Below are 20555 nucleotides of genomic sequence, written 5' to 3' on the forward strand. Positions count from 1 at the left end.
AAAGTATCTTCCAATTAGAAGAGCCTCTGTGTCTATGTGCTCAGTTGCTCAGTCATTTTTGACTCTTTGCAACCCCATGCAATTTTTGAGGCAAGAATACTAGAGTGGGTTGACCATTTCCTACTCCAGGGGATTTCCCAACCCAGGGATTGAACTAGTGTCTCTTGTGTCTCCTGCATTGGCCTCTTTACCACTGTGTCGCCTGGGAAGCCCAAAGAGCCTATGGATCCATAAATTAACTTCAGTAGTATTACCAAACCAGATGTAAATCTCTTGCCTGTTATAATGCAAGAGATTCCTCTACTGAGATTCATTTCCTGCCATCACAACAACGTGCCAGCCAACAGGGTATACTTTTCCTGGTAAGATACCATTTGGCCTGACTGAGTCGGGGGCCTGATCCATCCCAGACAAGTAGGGAACACCTGGGACACAGCAGAATTATAAGTGTGTGCTCAGTTGCTTAGTCATATCCTACTCTTTGTGACCCCATGGGCTGTAGCCTGCCAGGCTCCTTTGTCCATGGGATTCTCCAGGCAAGAATGCTGGAGTGGGTTGCCATTTCCTACTCCAGGGAGAAATTTGGCAGGAGGATTCTTTACCACTAAGCCATCTGGGAAGCCCAGAATTATAAGAGCTGGTGGCAATATATGTTAATACAGGCATGGGATGGACAGAAACCCAAATAAGAGACCAGTGATGGCTGAGCTGAATTTCAATAATAGGATAAAGTAAACAAACATGGTTTGTTATGATTAGTAACTTAGATTGTATGCATATAGAAAAGTTAAACAATATTTAAGGTCAAATAGTCCAAAGTCTGAAATTTTAAATGTGGTCAGAGAAAGCTTTAATGAGCCTGTTGCAACACGTATATGGATCACAAGAGAGAAGTTATTTTGACAAGATTCCTTACAATGACCTGGGCATTGTGGTAAGTGCTTACACATATTTTCTTATTAAGACTTCCAACAACCCTTTATCACCACCAGCATTTTATGTACATGGAATTGAAGCTCTGAGAAGTCAAATATTTTGCCTAAGATCAATTTAATAGCTGCTAGTAAAGCATATGAGCTAAGGCTTAAAGCCTTAGCTTAAGTTGAATATTTTGCCTAAGATCACATTGCTAGTAAAGCATATGAGCTAGGTTCATTCTTAACAATGAATTCCTCATATCCATTCAGTCTTCACTGTCCATATCTCATAGAGGAAAAATGTGTGCTGATTGGAGCTGGAGATCCATTGAGATAAGAGGTTGCTCCTGAGAACTCTACTAACATGGACATTGGGGAGATGGGATGGAGTGCTTTCCTATCATCAGTGTTAGAATCATGATTGTTGTGCGATATACTTGTATCAGGCTGAGCCACAGAGATCCTATGATAACCACACCATAAACCCACTGTGCAATTTAATTTTTCCTTCATGTGAAGGCACTATCAATTCTGCCTCACTTCAGAAGAATGGAAAATATGTGGCCCAAACACTGAGCTCATATATGCGATGATAACATTCAATTCCTATTTCTAAAGGAGTCACTCTTCGCTGACACAAAGTTTGTAAGAAAAATACTCTTACTTCTCCAAATTATTAGCAAGTCATGATGTTGCACACCTATGGAGATTAGACCAAAGGATACTCAGGAAAAAGAGAATGTAAATCATAATAACAGGATGTAATAACTTTAAATAAAAAATAAAATTGGATCAGAGATCTATTTCTTTACCTGAATTACTATATGCCATGATTTGAAAGGAATTTTGATAACTTTTATAACTGTACAAAATTATCATAAAGATCATAAAAGTTCATTAAAAGATCATAATTGTTGCTCAAACATGTTAGTTATCTTAGAGATAGCACTCTACTTCAAGAAGAGAGAAATTACCTCTATGGAGATCTGATAGGAAAATGAAATTACAACCGAGATGAGAAAAAGATGAAAATAATACAGAGCATGATAATTAATTATATAGGATCTCAGTTGTGCTTATAGACTAAGCTATGATTATCTAATGAATTCTGATACCAAGACCAGATAAAGACATCACAAGAAAGAAAACTATAGACCAATATCTCATGAATACAGGCATAAAATCTCCAACCAAATACTAGCAAACTGAATCAAACAACATTTTGGGAAAGATTATACACCATGCCCAAGTGGGATTTTATCCCAGGAATTCAGGTTTAACATCAGAAAATCAATTAATAAAATACACTATATGAATAAAAGGGAAAGTAAATATTTCAAAAGACATAAAAACATGTTGACAAAAGTCAACACTCTTTCATAATGAAAACATTCAACGAATTATGAATAGAATGGAATTTCTTCAACTAAATAAAGGTCACTGAGGAAAGACCCAGAGTTAATACTGTACTAAATGATAAGACTAGACAAGCCAAGGTTGTCTGCTCTCAATACTTACTCTCAATATTGTACTAGAGGCTCTAGCTATGAAATTAGGCAATATTAAGAAATATAAAGCATCCATATTGAAAATGAAGTAGCAAAACTATCTCTACCTCTAGATGACATAAGGAAAATCCTATGGAATCCACCAAAAATTCTTAGAGCTAATATATGAGTTCAGCAAGTTTTTAGGATGCAATACAAAAAAATTAGTCATATGTCTATACTTATAATAAACAAATGGAAATGAAACTTTTAAATAATTATTTAAAATAATTAGCATCAAAACCAAAATAAAAACAAATACATAATCCAGTTTAAAACTGGGCAAAGGAACCGAAAAAGACATTTTCTAGAGGAAGATATATAAATGGCCAACAGATACAGGAAAAGGTATACAACATCATTAATCATTAGGAAAATGCAAATAAAACCACAATGAGATATCCCCTCACTCTTGTTACAAAGGGTATTATCGTTACCAAGGCTACTGCCCCAGAATCATACCCCTGCCTCTCCTCAAATAGAAATCAATTACTCTTAGCTAAGTTTCAGGAGGAAGCTGCAAAGAGAAAACAAAAAAGAACTGGTTAGAACCAACTATGCCCAAGATGGTGGAAGATATGACTTCCAGTAGACTTTGAGCCTCAGTGTAGGCTCATTGAAATACTTTATCATGCTAAATGACACACACCAACTGTGCCATGACAGTAGACTTATTGCCAGGACAATAATCGGAAATGCCCCTTCAAGGACTGAAAGGGAAAGTTTTATCAGTTCCAGGTCCAAATCAAACCCTTGTTCTCAGATAAGTCATGAATATATTTTATTCCCACTCTCTCCAAGTCCCTCCCTTTTACCTTGACCCTCCTATATATTTGATATCTTCACCCAAACTGGGTCGAGAAGTTGATTTGTGAACTAGGTTCCTGATACTCCATTCTTTGGTCACTGAATAAAGCTTGTGTTGTTCCAATCTCAGCATCAGTTTTGTTATTGGCTGTGTGAATTCAACTGGAAAAAAACTCTCTCTGTCTGAGAGAGGGAGTTGTGGCCTGGGCTAGGACCCTGGCATGGGGTCAGCCAATTGAGTAACATTATCAAAAAGACAAAAGAGATAAACCAATGTTGGTGAGGATGTGGAGAAAAGGAAACACTTACGCAATGTTGGTGGGAAAATAAATTAGTATATTCACTATGGAAAACAATATGGAGGTTCCTCAAAAAATTGAAAACAGAACTACCATATGATCCAGCAATCCTACAATACCCAAAGGAAATTAAATCACTGTCTCAATTAGATATCTATAACCCCCATGTTCATAGCAGCATTATTCACGATAGCCAAAACATAGAGACAATCTAAACATCTTTCAATGGATGAATGGATAAAGAAAATTTGATAACAATAACCCTGTATACGAGACAGCAAAAGAGACATTGATGTATAGAACAGTCTTTTGGACTCTGTGGGAGAGGGAGAGGGTGGGAAGATTTGGGAGAATGTCATTGAAACATATATAATATCATGTATGAAATGAGTCGCCAGTCCAGGTTTGATGCATGATACTGGATGCTTGGGACTGGTGCACTGGGACGACCCAGAGGGATGGTATGGGGAGGGAGGAGGGAGGAGGGTTCAGGATGGAGAACACATGTATGCCTGTGGCGGATTCATTTTGATATATGGCAAAACCAATACAATATTGTAAAGTTAAAAAATAAAAAAAATAAAATAAAATAAAGAAAATTTGATAATTATGTTTATAGGATATTATTCAACCATAAAATAAGGAGGAAATACAGCCATTTGTGATGCATACATAAACCTGGAGGGCATGGTCTTAAGTGAATTAAATCAGAGAAAGATAAATACCACATGATCTCACTTATATGCTGAATCTAAAAAAATTCTGAACACACAGAAAGAGTAGATTGGTGGTTGCAAAGGGAGTGCGGGGGGAGAAGCGGGTGGTGGGGAATAGTGGAGATTGTCAGAGTCAAAGGGTACAAACTTCCAGTTATAAGATACATAAGTTCTGGGTATCTACTGAATAGCATAGTGACTCTAGTCAACAATACTATATATTGTACATTTGAAACTTGCCAAGAGAATATATCTTAAAAGTCCTTGAAACACATACAAAAAAAAAAAAAAAAGAAAACTGTGAGGTAATAGATGTGTTAACTAACTTAACTGCTGTAATTATTTTGAAATATATACATATATCAAATCATAAGTTATATACCTTAAACTCACACAATGTTATCTGTCAATTATATTGCAATAAAGCTGGAAAAAATATACTCCCTGTGAAAATCCCAGCCAGAATCTTTGCTAACTGACAGGCTAATCTCAACACTCTTACAGAAATTTAAGGAGCATATTAACAGCCAAAATAATCTTGAAAAAGAACAAAGAGGACTCACACCTTCTGATTTCAAAACTTACTACAAAGCTACAAGGTAAGCAAGACAGTGTGGTACTGGCATAAGGATAGAAATATTTATTTATCAGTGGGACTGGCCTAAGGATAGACATATAGATCAACGGAAGAGAATTGAGAGTGCAGAAATAAATCCTTACATTTGCAATCAATTGAATTTTCACAAGGGTACCAAGACAATTCCAGTCAATGGGGGAAAATAATAGTCTATAAACAAGTGGTGCTGGGTATGCCTATGTGCAAAAGAAAAAAGTTGGATCCCTTCTTTATAACACATACTAATATTGTCTCAAAATGGATCACAATTTTCAGTGTAAGAGCTAAAACTATAAAATCCTTAGAAGAAAATACTGGAGTAAATACTTGTGAACTTGGGTTAGGCAACAGGACAAACAACAAATGAAAAAATAGATTAAGTGGACATTATCAAAATTAAAACTTTTTTATTCTACAAAGGACACCATTAAGAAAGTGAAAAAAACTGACCCACAGAATTGGAGGAAATATTTGCAGGTCATACATGTATCTGATAAGAAACTCATCTCCAGATTATATAAAGAACTCCTATAACTCAATAGGCAAAGGATGTGTGCAAACATTTCTCCAAAGGACATATATAATTTAGCCAGTAAATGCATAAAAGAGATGCTCAATATCACAAATGTTTAGGGAAATGTAAATCAAAATCATAATTGAAATATCACTTCAGACTTATTAGGATGAATAAAACAAAAAAGATATAATAACAAGTGCCAGGGAGGATGTGGAAAAATTGGAGCTCTCATATATTCCTTCTGGGAACATTACATGGTACAATCACCTTAAAAGAGGCGGTGCTTAGTCATTCAGTCGTGTCCGACTCTTTGTGACCCCATGGTCTGTAGCCCACCAGGCTCCTCTGTTCAACAGGTTGGTGACCCCTCAAAAGGTTAAACACAGAGTTACCATATGACCTAGACATTCCACTCCTAGGTATATACTCAAGAGAACTGAAAACAAATGTACAAACAAAAGCATGTAAATAAATGTTCACAGCAGCATTATTCATAATAGTCAAAAAGTGGAAGCTATCCAAATATCCATCTACTAATGAATGGATAAACAAACTGTAAAAACCGTGCAATGGAATATTCTTTATCCATAAAAAGAATGAAATACTGATTCATGCTACAACATGAATGACCTTGAAAATAGGCTAAGTTGAAAAGACAATACTTAAAAAAACACTCATTATATGAAATGTCCAGAATAGTCCAATCTATAGAGATGGTAAGTAGAATAATAATTCTAGGGATTGGAGGATAGGAAGATTAGGGGAAAATGGGGAAATGACAGGTTATGGATACAAGGCTATTTTGTGACTCAAAAGTTAATTTTGATAATAGTTGTACTATTCTGTGAATATACTAAAAATCATTGAATTATATACTTTAAGTGAGTGAAGCATATGGTATGGGAATTTTATCTTAATAAAGCTGTTGTTTGACATAAAAGCTGTGGTGAGTAAAATTGCTGCCATTTTTGCATGGATTACACACACACACACACACACATATATATACACACACACACAGATAATAAAGCAGCCCATACAGCTCAACATCAGAAAGATAAACAGCTCAATCAAAAAATGGGCAGAAGACCTAAACAGATATTTCTCCAAAGAAGACATACTATTGGCCAATAAACACATGAAAAGATTTTCAACATCACTGATTATTAGAGAAATGCAAATCAAAACTACAATGAGGTATCACCAATGGTCATCATCAAAAAATCTACATACCATAAATGCTGGAGAGGATGTGGAGAAAAGGGGAACCTCGTACACTGCTGGTGGGAATGTAAACTGGTAAAGCCATTATGAAGAATAGTATGGAGATTACTTAAAAAATTAGGAATAAATATACCACATGACCCACCAATCCCACTACTGGACATATACCCTGAGAAAACTACTATTCTAAAAGGCATATGTACTCCCATATTTATTGCAGTACTATTTACAATAGCCAGTATATGGAAGTAACCTAGATGTCCATCAACAGATGAATGGATAAAGAAGATGTGGTACCTATATACAATGGACTATTACTCAGCCATAAAAAGAATGAATTTGAGTCAGTTCTAGTGAGGTAGATGAACCCAGAGTCTGTTACACAGATAAAGTAAGTCAGAAAGAGAAAAACAAATATCATATATTAACTCATAAAATAGTTAGCAAATTTGGAAAACTCAGCAATGGCCACAGGATTGGAAAAGGTCAGTTTTCATTCCAATCCCAAAGAAAGGCAATGCCAAAGAATGTTCAAACTACCACACAATTGCACTCATCTCACACACTAGAAAAGTAATGCTCAAAATTCTTCAACAGTACATGAAGCATGAACTTCCAGACATTCTAGCTGGATTTAGAAAAGGAAAAGAAACCAGAGATCAAATTGCCAACATCCATTGGATCATTAAAAAAGCAAGAGAGTTCCAGAAAAACATGTACTTCTGCTTTGTTGACTATGTCAAAGCCTTTGACTGTGTGGATCACAACAAACTGTGGAAAATTCTTCAAGAGATGGGAATACCAGACCACCCTACCTGCCTCCTGAGAAATCTGTATCAAGAAGCAACAGTTAAAACAAGACATGGAACAACAGACTGGTTCCAAATTGGGACATGAGTATGTCAAGGCTGTATGTTGTCACCCTGCTTATTTAACTTCTATGCAGAGTACATCATGCAAAATGCAGGGCTGGATGAAGCACAACCTGGAATCAAGATTGCTGGGAGAAATATCAATAACCTCAGATATGCAGATGACACCACCCTTATGGCAGAAAGTGAAGAAGAACTAAACAGCCTATTGATGAAGTGATAGAGGAGAGAGAAAAAGTTGGCTTAAAACTCAACATTCAGAAAACTAAAATCATGGCATCTGGTCCCATCACTTCATGGGAACTAGATGGGGAAACAGTGGCTGACTTTATTTTTCTGGGCTCTCAAATCACTGCAGATGGTGACTGAAGCCATGAAATTAAAAGACGCTTACTCCTTGGAAGGAAAGTTATGACCAACCTAGACAGCATATTAAAAAGCAGAGACATTACTTTCCCAACAAGTCAAGGCAAACAAGCAACAAGCAAGGCATTACTTTGCCATCTAGTCAAGGCTGTGGTAGTCATGTATGGATGTGAGAGTTGGACTACAAAGAGAGCTGAGTGGCTAAGAACTGATCTTTTTGAACTAAGGTGTTGGAGAAGACTCTTGAGAGTCCCTTGGACTGCAAGGAGATCCAACCAGTCCATCCTAAAGGAAATCAGTCCTGAATATTCATTGGAAGGACTGATATTGAAGCTGAAACTCTAATACTTTGGCCACCTGATGCGAAGAACACACTCATTGGAAAAGACCCTGATGCTGGAAGATTGAAGGTGGGAGGAGAAGGGGACAACAGAGGATGAGATTGTTGAACGGCCTCACTGACTCAATGGACCTGAGTTTGAGTAAGCTCCGGGAGTTGGTGATGGACAGGGAAGCCTGGCATGCTGCAGTCCATGGGGTCACAAAGAGTCGGACACATCTGAGCAACTGAACTGAACTCATATAAATGAAATCTAGAAAAATGGTATTGATGAACCTATTTGCAGGGAAGGAATAGAGATGGGACTTGTGGACAGAGTGGGGTAGGAGAGAGTGGGACTAACGAAGAAAGTGCAAGTGAAAGTCCATGGAATTCTCCCAGCCAGAATGCTTGAGTGGGTGTCCATTCCCTTCTCCAGGGGATCTTCCCAACCCAGGACCAAACCCAGGTCTCCTGCATTGCAGGCAGATTATTTACCAGCTGAGCCACCAGGGAAGTAGCATCGAGAAATATACACTATCAAGTGCCAAATAGATAGGTGGTAAGAAGTCGCTCTATAACACAGGCAGCCCAGCCTGGCGCTCTGTGATGACCTAAAGTGATTGCATGAGGGGAGGGGTAGGAGGCTCAAGAGGAAGGAGATATTCTATAGTTGTATCCAATTCACATTATTGTATGGCAGAAACCAACACTACATTGTAAAGCAATTTTCCTCCAATTAAAAAATAAATTTAAAAAAAGAATGTGTTTTGATGATATTGTGATGAAGCTAGAAATTATAGTTATTGTTCATTTAAAACGCTATTTATGTTAATGTGCACTGGGTTTATTTTTGTAATTTTTAAATAAATTAATAAACTGTTCAAGTCTATTTATAGAGTATAAGAAATGTGTAATGTCACATAACATATTACATTTATATAACACGCCACATTCTTCTGAACTGACTTTGGTTATGTAGCTTGTAGAGGTTATCTACAAAAGGTTATCATCCGTGTTGGCAACAATTAAAAATCCTCTTCTGCCTTTCTCTAGGGGGTACAATATACCCAAAAGTATTTGAGTGAGGGTGCTCGAGTCCTAAAAAGTGAAGGAAACGGCAACCCACTCCAGTGTTCTTGCCTGGAGAATCCCAGGGACAGGGGAGCCTGGTGGGCTGCCGTCTACGGGGTGGCACAGAGTCGGACACGACTGAAGCAACTTAGCAGCAGCAGCAGCAGCAGCAGCTAGAGTCCTATTTATTTTATTCTCAAAAATGAGGAAAGTTCTTTCTAAAATATGTTGCTATCTATTTTACACATTACAGTACATATTTATGTTTTTAATTTAAATATATTTATTTTAATTGGAGGCTAATTGTTTTACAATATTGTATACGCTATTTTCTCCATTTGTCCCATTATCTCCTTCCCCCACTGTGTCCATAAGTCCATTCTCTTATGGTCTTAATTTTTGAACTCTTTTATACTATATCTTGAATTGTACAGTATGTTGCAATATAGTCTAAAATGATAGTTCTAGATGTCACAGTTAATAAAAATTTTGAAATGATTCTTCCAAATTATCTAGATCTCAAATCTATTCATTCAAATATATATTGTACTTGTTTCTATAGCATAACAGCTCAGATATTATCAGCTAATAAAATACAACATTTGAATGAATGTTCCCATGAAATCATTTGCTGTGATCTTGCTACAACACAAAAGATATTTGTTAACTGGCTCCCTGCAGTACTTTTAAAATTAAATCTTAGTTTTCTCCATTATTCAGAAACACATCAGTTGTAAATGGTTTCATTTCAGGAAATTTTCTTGGTCCTCTCTCTCTGTAGTTAGTCACTGAAAAGAATTTTAAGAAGATGCAAATTTCAGGAAAAAAAGTTAATCAAGTAATGAATACTACCAAACTCTTTTTTCTTTGTTCTAGCACCTATATGTAAATGAAATAAGATAAAACCAAGAGGTTTAAAATCTAAAATCTTCTAAAATACATCTTTCCAGCTTTACCGTCCAAGCTGAAAAGTACTAAGTTCTTACCCAGTCTTATTCAAGTTCACATTCTCTGAACATTCTGATGGGTAGAGAGGTACAGCCATATAACATCTAATAAAATTCCAGGCCACAGTCACTGAATAAATGAGTGAAGCTAAACAAATGGCATTCCTTATCAAATAAACACTAACATGATTGAGCATACAGCATTTCAGTCAGTCAACATCTGTTCTATAATCATATTTCCTATGTTATAAATGTAGTGTGAATGAACAATTCATTTTTATGGATTTACTGTCCTTGCTGCTTCACCATTGTATTTCAATTCTAGTTAGAGGGAGTTGAACAGGAAAGAATACATTAATGCAGTAAAACCTCTCAGGAATGAGCTATCCAAATTATCCACCTAGTTAAGAGTTTAAACATACTTCAGAAACAAAGTGTTTCATCTGTTGAATAGATATCTAAACACATACTCACTACTTATCTTTATAAGCATAATTAGGTAGATGGTCACAATTTAATTTTTTTTTATAAATTTGGGTCATTTTTGTGAACAACATTTACTGTATTGGATTATAACACACTGATGCCCTCAAGGCTTATTTAAGTAATAAAGGGCTATTAGTTGCACACTGCTGTCAGTCCTTGGCCTGTTTTTTGTTTTTTTCTGTCTTTATCCTTATAATCAGCTGTCTTTCCCTCCTACTATCTGCTGCTGCTGCCGCCAAGTCACTTCAGTCGTGTCCAACTCTGTGCGACCCCATAGACGGCAGCCCACCTGGCTCCCCCGTCCCTGGGATTCTCCAGGCAAGAACACTGGAGTGGGTTTCCATTTCCTTCTCCAATGCATGAAAGTGAAAAGTGAAAGGGAAGTCGCTCAGTCGTGTCCGACTCTTAGTGACCCCATGGACTGCAGCCCACCAGGCTCCTCCATCCATGGGATTTTCCAGGCAAGAGTACTGGAGTGGGGTGCCATTGCCTTCTCCGTCCTACTATCTACTATGAGCCTTTCTAACATTTCTAAACTGCCTCTTCATAGCCGTTGGCTGGAAAATCCGATAATCATGATTTAAGCACAATAATGCGTAAATAAATTGTGATTTGAAGAACCTGAAGAACTTACCCTATAAAGTTCACAAGCTTAAGTGTATGGATTTTGTGACACATACGTCATCTATACAAAGTCTTTTTTTCTCTATCCTAGTGCTTAGGTGAGTTTATTAGCCCACTGAATTCCTGCTGTGTGATACCATATTTAATAAAACCTCTCCTTTACCATCAGAACAATTTATGACCTGGTACAAAGTCATTAGGCAATTAAAACAAAGCTTAATTAAGATAAATTCACCTCTGCAACTGCAGATTAAAAAAAAAAAGTAGTCTTTTAAGCTGGAACACTCAGAATAACCTAAGAAACAAATTGCATAGAGATTAAATACTTTGGAAGCATGACTTAGAAACCTGAAAATTCATATAAAACTAAGTATATAAATAGGAGAACAAATTCACTTTTAATCAGTAAATGTTTATTGAGCATCTACTATGTTCAAGGCATTATATTAGACACTAAAGAGGATATAATGAGCAATACACAGTCTGTGTAATATCTAATGAGGAAGACTGAATACAAATGACTAAGATGAAAGGCAAAGAAAGGTAAGAGATCTAGGAAAAGCATTAACAAGATATCATGGGAGTTCAAAGAAATGAGAGATTAAGTTTAGTATGCAGAAAAGAATCAGAAAATCACAAAGCATTCCATGGAATAAATGGCATTCATGATGAGTCTTACACGCTAGGCAGATTCTTGAGAGTAGAAGATGCAGCAATAGTAGGCATCTCAGGCTAAGGAAACTGCAATCATTCACTCCACAAATATTTACTGAGAGTTTATCATGTGTCAGGTACTGTTGTAGTTACTGGAGATAGAGCAGTAAACAAAACAGACAAAAATCCCTGCCCTCAAGGAACTGATATCACTTAGGAATGGGGATAAACAAAAATAATAACAACAATAACAGCTAACAATTATCTCACTTAACATGTCAGGTATTCAATGCCTAATACACAAATTACTTTCGGCTTCAAAACATCTCTATAAAGTGATTTCTGTTGTCCCTATTTTACAGATAGAAAACTGAAGGCAGATAAATAAACTACCCAAAAGCACAGGAGAAATGGAACCACGATTCAAACCTGGGGTGTCCAAGTTACAGACTCTGTTCTTAATCATTATGCTATACCAAATAAGCATGATCTATAACGTTAGATGCTGATGTAATAAACACTACATTCAAGGAGCATTAGGCCAATTTATATGGAACACAGAAGGGAACAGTGAAGGATAGAGCTACAGAAATAGGTTGAGCTCATACTATGGAGGGCCTCCAGTACAAGACAGGAGTTAGCCTGCTGGATTACATGCAATTAGAAGCCACTGAAGACAGTCATATATAATTAGTGCCTCACTTTATAAAGGATGAACTGGAGTGAGGAGAGAGGCCAGGAGAAAAGTCAACATTTATTAAGACTACTTCCTGACACAGTTGAAAATTAATTAAGGAATAGAATATAATATGGTATAATACAATATAATACAAAATAATATAACTTAGAATTTCTAAGAAACAGATAAAACATATAAATAGTAATTTTAAAACTCATTCTTTCCAGTTTAGGGCAAAACTTTGAAGTCATCCTTGACTCCTCTGTTTCCTTTCACATTCCACATCCAAGGAATAGCAAATCTAGAATCCAATAATCTTTCACCACTTTCACTACCACTACCCTAGTCCAGGCCATCATCAAATCTCACCTGGCTTACCACAGTAGTTTCCTTCCTTACTCCCTACTTCTATCCTTGTCCCAATACAGTCTAGCCTTATCGAGCTGCCAGAGTTATCTTGATTTTTTTTTTAATACAAATTTATTTATTTTATTTGGAGGCCAATTACTTTACAATATTGTATTGCTTTTGCCATACATTGACATGAATCTGCCACGGGCATACATGTGTTCCCCATCCTGAACCTCCCTCCCACCTCCCTCCCCATCCCATCCCTCTGGATCATCCCAGTGCACCAGCCCCGAGCACCCTGTATCATGCATCAAACCTGGACTGGTGATTCATTTCACATATGATTCTACACATGTTTCAATGCCATTCTCCCAAATCATCCCACCCTCACCCTCTCCCAGAGTCCAAAAGACTGTTCTATACATCTGTGTCTCTTTTGCTGTCTCGCATACAGGGTTATTGTTACCATCTTTCTAAATTCCATATATATGCGTTAGTATACTATATTGGTGTTTTTCTTTCTGGCTTGCTTCACTCTGTATAATAGGCTCCAGTTTCATCCACCTCATTAGAACTGATTCAAATGTATTCTTTTTAATGGCTGAGTAATACTCCATTGTGTATATGTACCACTGCTTTCTTATCCATTCATCTGCTGATGGACATCTAGGTTGCTTCCATGTCCTGGCTATTATAAACAGTGCTGTGATGAACACTGGGGTACACGTGTCTCTTTCAATTCTGGTTTCCTCAGTGTGTATGCCCAGAAGTGGGATTGCTGGGTCATATGGCAGTTCTATTTCCAGTTTTTTAAGGAATCTCCACACTGTTCTCCATAGTGGCTGTACTAGTTTGCATTCCCACCAACAGTGTAAGAGGGTTCCCTTTTCTCCACACCTTCCCCAGCATTTATTGCTTGTAGACTTTTGGATAGCAGCCATTCTGACTGGCGTGAAATGGTACCTCATTGTGGTTTTGATTTGCATTTCTCTGATAATGAGTGATGTTGAGCATCTTTTCAAAAAAGGCAAGTCAGCTTGTTTCTTTGCTCAAAACTCTTCAATGGCTTCCCATTTCACTCCCAGCAAAAAGCCAAAGTCTCTCCAATGGCCTACATAACCCTACATAATTTGGACCTCTCCCCTCATGTCTCTGATCTCACTTCCAACTATTTCTTCCTTTTACTCACTCTGCTTCAGTCAGAGTGCCACTTTGCTATTTCTGGAGCATTTATGTTCTTCCCCCATCTTAGTATAAAAACTTGGGGGTCTTTCTGTCTATAATGCTCCACTTGTCTCCTCTCTCTCTGCCTGGCTATCTCCTGGAAGTGGAAGTGAAAGTCACTTAGTTGTGTCTGATTCTTTGTGACCCCATGGACTATGCAGTCCAAGGAATTCTCCAGGCCAGAATTATGGAGTGGGTAGCCATTCCCTTCTCCAGGGGATATTCCCAACCCAGGGATCTAACCCAGGTCTTCTGCACTGTAGGCAGATTCTTTACTAGCTGAGCCACAGGGAAGCCCAAGAATACTGGAGTGGGTAGCCGTTCCCTTCTCCAGAGGATCTTCCCAATCCAGGGATCGAACCCAGGTCTCCTGCATTTTCTCCTGCATTGTAGGCAGATTCTTTACTAGCTGAGCCACAGGGAAGCCCAAGAATACTGGAGTGGGTAGCCGTTCCCTTCTCCAGAGGATCTTCCCAATCCAGGGATCGAACCCAGGTCTCCTGCATTTTCTCCTGCATTGTAGGCAGATTCTTTACCCACTAAGCCACAAGGGAAGCCCAAGAATACTGGAGTGGGTAGCCTAGCCCTTCTCCAGGAGATCTTCCTGATCCAGGAATCGAACTAAGGTCTCCTGCATTGCAGGCAGATTCTTTACCAACTGAGCTATCAGGGAAGCCTCTGAACTCCTTCAAATCTCTGTTCAAATGTCACCTTCTAAGTAAACTTTCCTGGAGAATACCATTTTAAAATTGTAAGCACAAACACCTCATCACCATATTCCCTATTCAACTTTCCTAATTTTTCTCCATATAACTTTTATCATCTGAAATTCTATACATTTTACTTATCTGCTTGTATGTCTTCTTCCACTAGAATATCAGCTCCAAGAGGGCCAGGATTTTGTCTGTTGTGTTCACTGCTAAACCCTCAATGCCTTAGGGCCTGGCACATGGTAGTTCTCAATAAACATTTATTGAATGAATAAGTTCAGGAAAAACAAAGGGAAAGAAACAAGGGACAGTGAAGAATTAGAATTTATATAACAGGGCAACTGACAGAATGGATAAAGCAAGGAAGGAAAAAGAACTGTAGTGCTTTCATGGTGTCCAGACTCAAGAAATGGAAGCAGCATTAGCAGAGATAGAATGGTTAGGGAAAACTGATTGGAAAAGTAAAATTAATTCATTTTTAGAGATGATGAGTATATGGTCTGGGACACTGATGAGATATCAAGAAATGCAAGCCTGGAGCTTAAGAAAGAGGTCGGGGTAAAGACATAGGTTTGGGAATTATTAATATAGAGATAATAGTGTTAGAGCAAATAGGACAGAATCTTGGGAAAAGTTATACTGGGGGGTGGTTTCCAAGGAAGAAAATCAGCCAGGGAGGTAGAAAGAGAACCAAAATAATGCCATGTCATCAAGCCAAGAGAGGAAAGAGTTGTAAAAAGGTGATGAAAAATTAGTGTTAAATATTGAAAGAGAAGTCAAGAACTTTCTTAGAACAAGTAGGTTGATTTGGCAATTAGGAAGCCTTTGGTGACCTTTGTACAATTCTTTGAATAAGCTGAACAGACAAAAAATGCTCATACCCTTTTAATTAGTAATCCCATTCCTTGGAATTTATCTTAAAAGTATTTCAACAAAAGAATAATAGTAAACAAATACATGAATGCAGGAAGATGTACATTTCACTGTTGTCAGTAATCATAAAAATTTGTAAATTATTTGAAATATCCAAAATCATTTACTAATGTATGATATAGTAAAACAATACTTGTTAAATACATGTTTAATAGAAAAAATTAGAATAGGGTTAAATAGAAAAAAATTTATTTGAAATGCACACCATCCACTCATTTGATGTTTAATTATAGAGTCCCTCCTAATGTGATAATGCACATACTACATATACAGTGGCAGACAAAATAGACAGGACTTCTATCTTCATGAGACTTACAGTCTGTGTCTAATACTGTGGAAAAAGCTATACATATACACAAACAGAAAACAGTATACCCTCAAAAGACAAAAGCTGTATGTTATGATGATAAGACTGTGGCTTTTCTCAATATATTTCAAGAAAAATAGCTCTTTTCAATAAATAAAGAAAAAGTAAATGTTTATAGCAATGAAAGGAAGAAGACAGGTGGCTTGACTGGGAAGCAAGGTTTGAAGAAATGTTTTCCAGAAGTTGGAACCTGAGTATATACCAAGACAGAGGAGATAGCACAGAGGCAGAAATTGAAAATTCACACATCTTTCTTACTGCAACAGCTAAGTTAACGTGTCCATTCTGAGAGCTCTTCCAATTCCTTGGAGAATGGACTTTGAATAACATAGCATAGCTGTCCTAGAGCTGACATTTAAACATGTCTCTTGCGAACACTAATAACCCACCCTCCACCTAAAAAAAAAGCTTGGTTCAGACAATAAATTTCATAGTAAAACTACTGAACATGGAGGAAACAACTATTGAACGTTGTTAGCTCTCATGAATTGCCTCAGACTTTAGAATGCATTCAGCTCACGGTAATAACTTTGCTTCCAACTGATTTTTTTTAAGAGTAAAAATTGGCGGGAGTGGAGTATATTTTATTACCACTTAAAAGGAAGATTAATTTAATGAAAGTGTGGGATAGCCTATCTAATACACTGACTTCTCAGTTACTTAACCTCCTCATCTTCAATGACTCTCCTCCATTCCACGTCAGCCACCTACTCCCTACACCTTGCTATCATTACCCGTTAACACTTCTCCAAAATCACTAATTAAAATATGACATTATCTGAAATCTTCCAGGTTTCTGGCTCAACTATTTTCACTATCACCATTCTTTCAGATCATCAAAACCTTCAGTTCACTGATTTCCTCTTGTTTCCTCATCCAGCTTAGGTTCTGAAATTGAGCAGGACTCCGTGGGGCCTGCTGGGTTCCCTCCTGGGAACAAAGGCTTTACCAGGTCCCCCATTTGTTATTTGCAGTTTAAAGGTCTTAGCCTCCTACTACTTCCCTAATTACCAAAGGGTAGATTTAAATGCTTGCTCCTTGGAAGAAAAGCTATGACAAACCTAGACAGTGTATTAAAAAGCAGAGACATCACTTTGCCAACAAAGGTCTGTATAGTCAATGCTACGGTTTTTCCAGTAGTCATGTATGGATGTGAGAGTTGAACCATAATGAAGGCTGAGCACCAAAGAACTGATACTTTCAAACTGTGGTGCTGGAGAAGCCTCTTAAGTGTTCCTTGGACTGCAAGGAGATCAAACCAATCAATCCTAAAGGAAATCAACCCTGAATATTCACTGGAAGGACTGATGCTGAAGCTGAAGCTCCAATACTTTGGCCACCTGATGTGGACAGCTGACTCATTGGAAAAGACCCTGATGCTGGGAAAGACTGAAGGCAGAAGAAGGGGACAACAGAGGTTGAGACGGTTGGATGGCATCACTGATTCAGTGGACATAAGTTTGAGATAGTGAAGGACAGACAGGGAAGCCTAGCATGCTGCAGTCCATGGGGTCACCAAGAGTTGGACACTACAAGTTAGCTACTGAACAACAATAACAAGAAGTCTAACTGCTGTGGTAATAAAATTTAGACTTACATACATGTCAGGACTTGTCCAGAGAAAGATTTTCTTGAAAGTGCACAAGCACAGGACTTCCCTTGCAGTCCAGTGGTTAAGAATTCACATTTTCCCTGCAGGGGCATGAGTTTGATCCCTGATGGGGGACTAAGATCCTGTATGCCACATGATGTGGACAAAAAAAAAGTGCATAAGTAGTAGCCAGGAAATACCATCTTATGCCTGTCTTCCCAGTTGGGGGAGGTATGATAATTCACTGTTCTAAAAATATTTACTATTGGCCCTTGAACAACATGGGTTTGAACTGAGTCGTGAGTCGGTCCACGTAAATTTTTTCAAAAGTAAATACTACAGTACTACACCATCCTTGGATATAGAGGGCCAACTATACTCAGATTTTTGACTGAGCAAAGGGTCAGCCCTCCTACTCCCTATGTTGTTCAAGGGTTGACTGTACTGAGTTCATTCTGTGTGTACTGATTTACAGGGGAAAATAAAGGCTGTGTAAGACCTAGTCTTTGCCTTCATGGAGTTCTCAATCTACAAGGGAAGAATGACCTTATATAAATATCTCTATTAGGTGACATGTACAGCCCCTTTTAAAAAGACTAGTGATTAATGACCTAGCAATTTTTATTGCTTCCCAATCAACTGTGAAAAACTCTTGATGGCTGTCAAAAAACTGTCACTTCCTAAGATAGGATTTAATAGCATGCATTTCTTCCAAGTCCTGAAAGACACAGGAGTGGGTGAGTAGAGAATTGTGGAGTTAGTCCTGCCTTATTAAAATGTTTTTCAAATTTCTAGACACTCTTTACTTTTCAAATTGTTTTTCAATGGAAGACACCTTGGAAACATTTATTAAACCTATCTCTGTACAAATTTTATGGTTAGTGGAATTATTTTAAATATATCAGCCTACTGAAAAAAAAAAAGGAGAGAGGAAAAGGAAAAATAGGTACTGACCTATCCATGCCTAGGGTTCTAAACTTGGCCACTAGAATCACCTAGGAACTTTTCAAATATATATAGTATTTTCCCCCATCCCTATCCCAGCTCTACTTAGAGTCTCTGGGGTTTGGGACCAGAAATTTGCATCTTCATAACTTCTTAGGAGATTCTTAGACTTTGCCAGGTTTGAGAACCAAGGTTAGATCATTTAGATCCTTCACTACCCCCCAGTTCACAAGAATTTCTGTATTACAGAATAGCAAAATAACATTGATTTATTGCTGAAAATAGATTTCTTGAGGCCAGCAGGTTATTTTTTAGTAAAATTTACTACACAATATTTTAAATGACTTATGCACAGTTTATAACGCATTGATGTCCCCTGCATATACAATATTTATTTCCATTTTCTAAGACTTGGTGCATAATTTTAACTACTTTAAATAATTAGATTTATAGTTCCTATCTCTTTGTTTTTATGCCACATTGTTGATTATATCTATGATTTATATGATGAGGAGACTTTGGTCAGGCACATTATCTCTAATTATAATATTGTTCCTGTAGGATACTATGATCCATTTTATGATGCAGCTTCTAGGAACATCATGGAGGTGAAAAAATCAGGGCCTGCCTATGCAAGTGTAGCTCATTTTTCACAAAAGATATGTTCTTGGAAAGTGGTATAAATCGAATTTCATTCAGAATCTTCCAAGGATCTGCTTAACATAAAGAACTCTGGTAAAGAAAGGAATAATTTTATAAAATTAAAGTTCATTATTTTATTTGCTCTGAAAATGTCATTTTAATACATGAAGAGATATTAAAAGAGGGCACACCACTGTTTGTCCAGGCTACAGCACGAATGATATTTTTCTTGAATATCAAACTGTAGATCATATACTTTGGACCCCAAAAAGTAACCACAGAATCTCTAGACCAAGGAGGTTATCTTTTTGTAGTGTTGTGTGTTAACCTAGCAAAGAATGTGGATGGCAAGTCTGTTTCTTTGTGTTCTAAGATTTAAACGAATCAAAGCACAAATGCTCACACAATGTTCCTGTGAGCGAGGTATGAGGACCCTCCTTTTTCAGAACCAGAAATACAATCACAGGTTGATCTGTGCAGTGTAAATGGTGAAGATTTCTGAACTGCAGACAGATAAACTAAATACTAGAACAAACTGAATAACAAAAATTATTTACTCTAAAGAATGCTGTTCAAACTAGCCATTTCCTAGAACAGATGAGGGAGAGATTGTCAGAAAAGGCCTGCCAAAGTACTTTGTAAACTCGTAAATACTATGCAAATATAGGAAGGAAAGTTCTCAGTAGAGAGTGAGGATGGGGTAATGGTATTGGGGGTTTAGGGAGAAAGAATGTATGAAAAAATACCTAGAAAAAGGAGGGAGGAAATGGACTAGGAGGGTAACATTAAAGCGTCTAACTTTAGCTCTGTGGTCATGAATTTAAAGTGAGAGCAAGTCATGTGTTTTTCGCTAGCTTCTTTCACTGCATGGGTACAAGCATATGGGTACATAGTGGGCAGAAAGTTACTAGTTTTACAGAAAGATTGTGATTTTATCAAGTGAATAAAAAGAAGTGAGAGGAGGAAAAGGGGGTTAAGGGTATATGCATGACAGGGCCCTGAATTAGAGTGGTGGCAGTAGAAACAGAAAAGGATAAGACAGAGATATTTCCTGATGATCAGATTGATATGATTTAGCTAAGGAGCATGAGAGATTAAAAAATGCCTCAAAATAGGTTTAAGTAAGGC

The 20555-nt window shown here is 37.3% G+C and overlaps 1 protein-coding gene across 17 annotated transcripts in view; it reads right to left on the reverse strand.

Moving 5' to 3' along the window:
• Window positions 1-20555, reverse strand: part of EDA (ectodysplasin A) — a 481432-nt gene that overhangs the window by 313864 nt on the left and 147013 nt on the right. For 3 of the 17 annotated variants that reach the window (XR_008708414.1, XM_055564600.1, XM_055564607.1), the window contains one exon: window positions 5036-5786. The exons of 13 other annotated variants lie outside the window; for them this stretch is intronic. The gene's annotated coding sequence lies outside the window, so the exon portion shown is untranslated. Of the gene's footprint in view, window positions 1-5035; window positions 5787-20555 lie in introns of those variants that run through there. One more of the 17 variants, XR_008708416.1, reaches the window with a different exon arrangement.

Source organism: Bubalus kerabau, chromosome X (genome assembly GCF_029407905.1).
Source record: "Bubalus kerabau isolate K-KA32 ecotype Philippines breed swamp buffalo chromosome X, PCC_UOA_SB_1v2, whole genome shotgun sequence".
Classification (NCBI taxonomy): domain Eukaryota; kingdom Metazoa; phylum Chordata; class Mammalia; order Artiodactyla; family Bovidae; genus Bubalus; species Bubalus kerabau.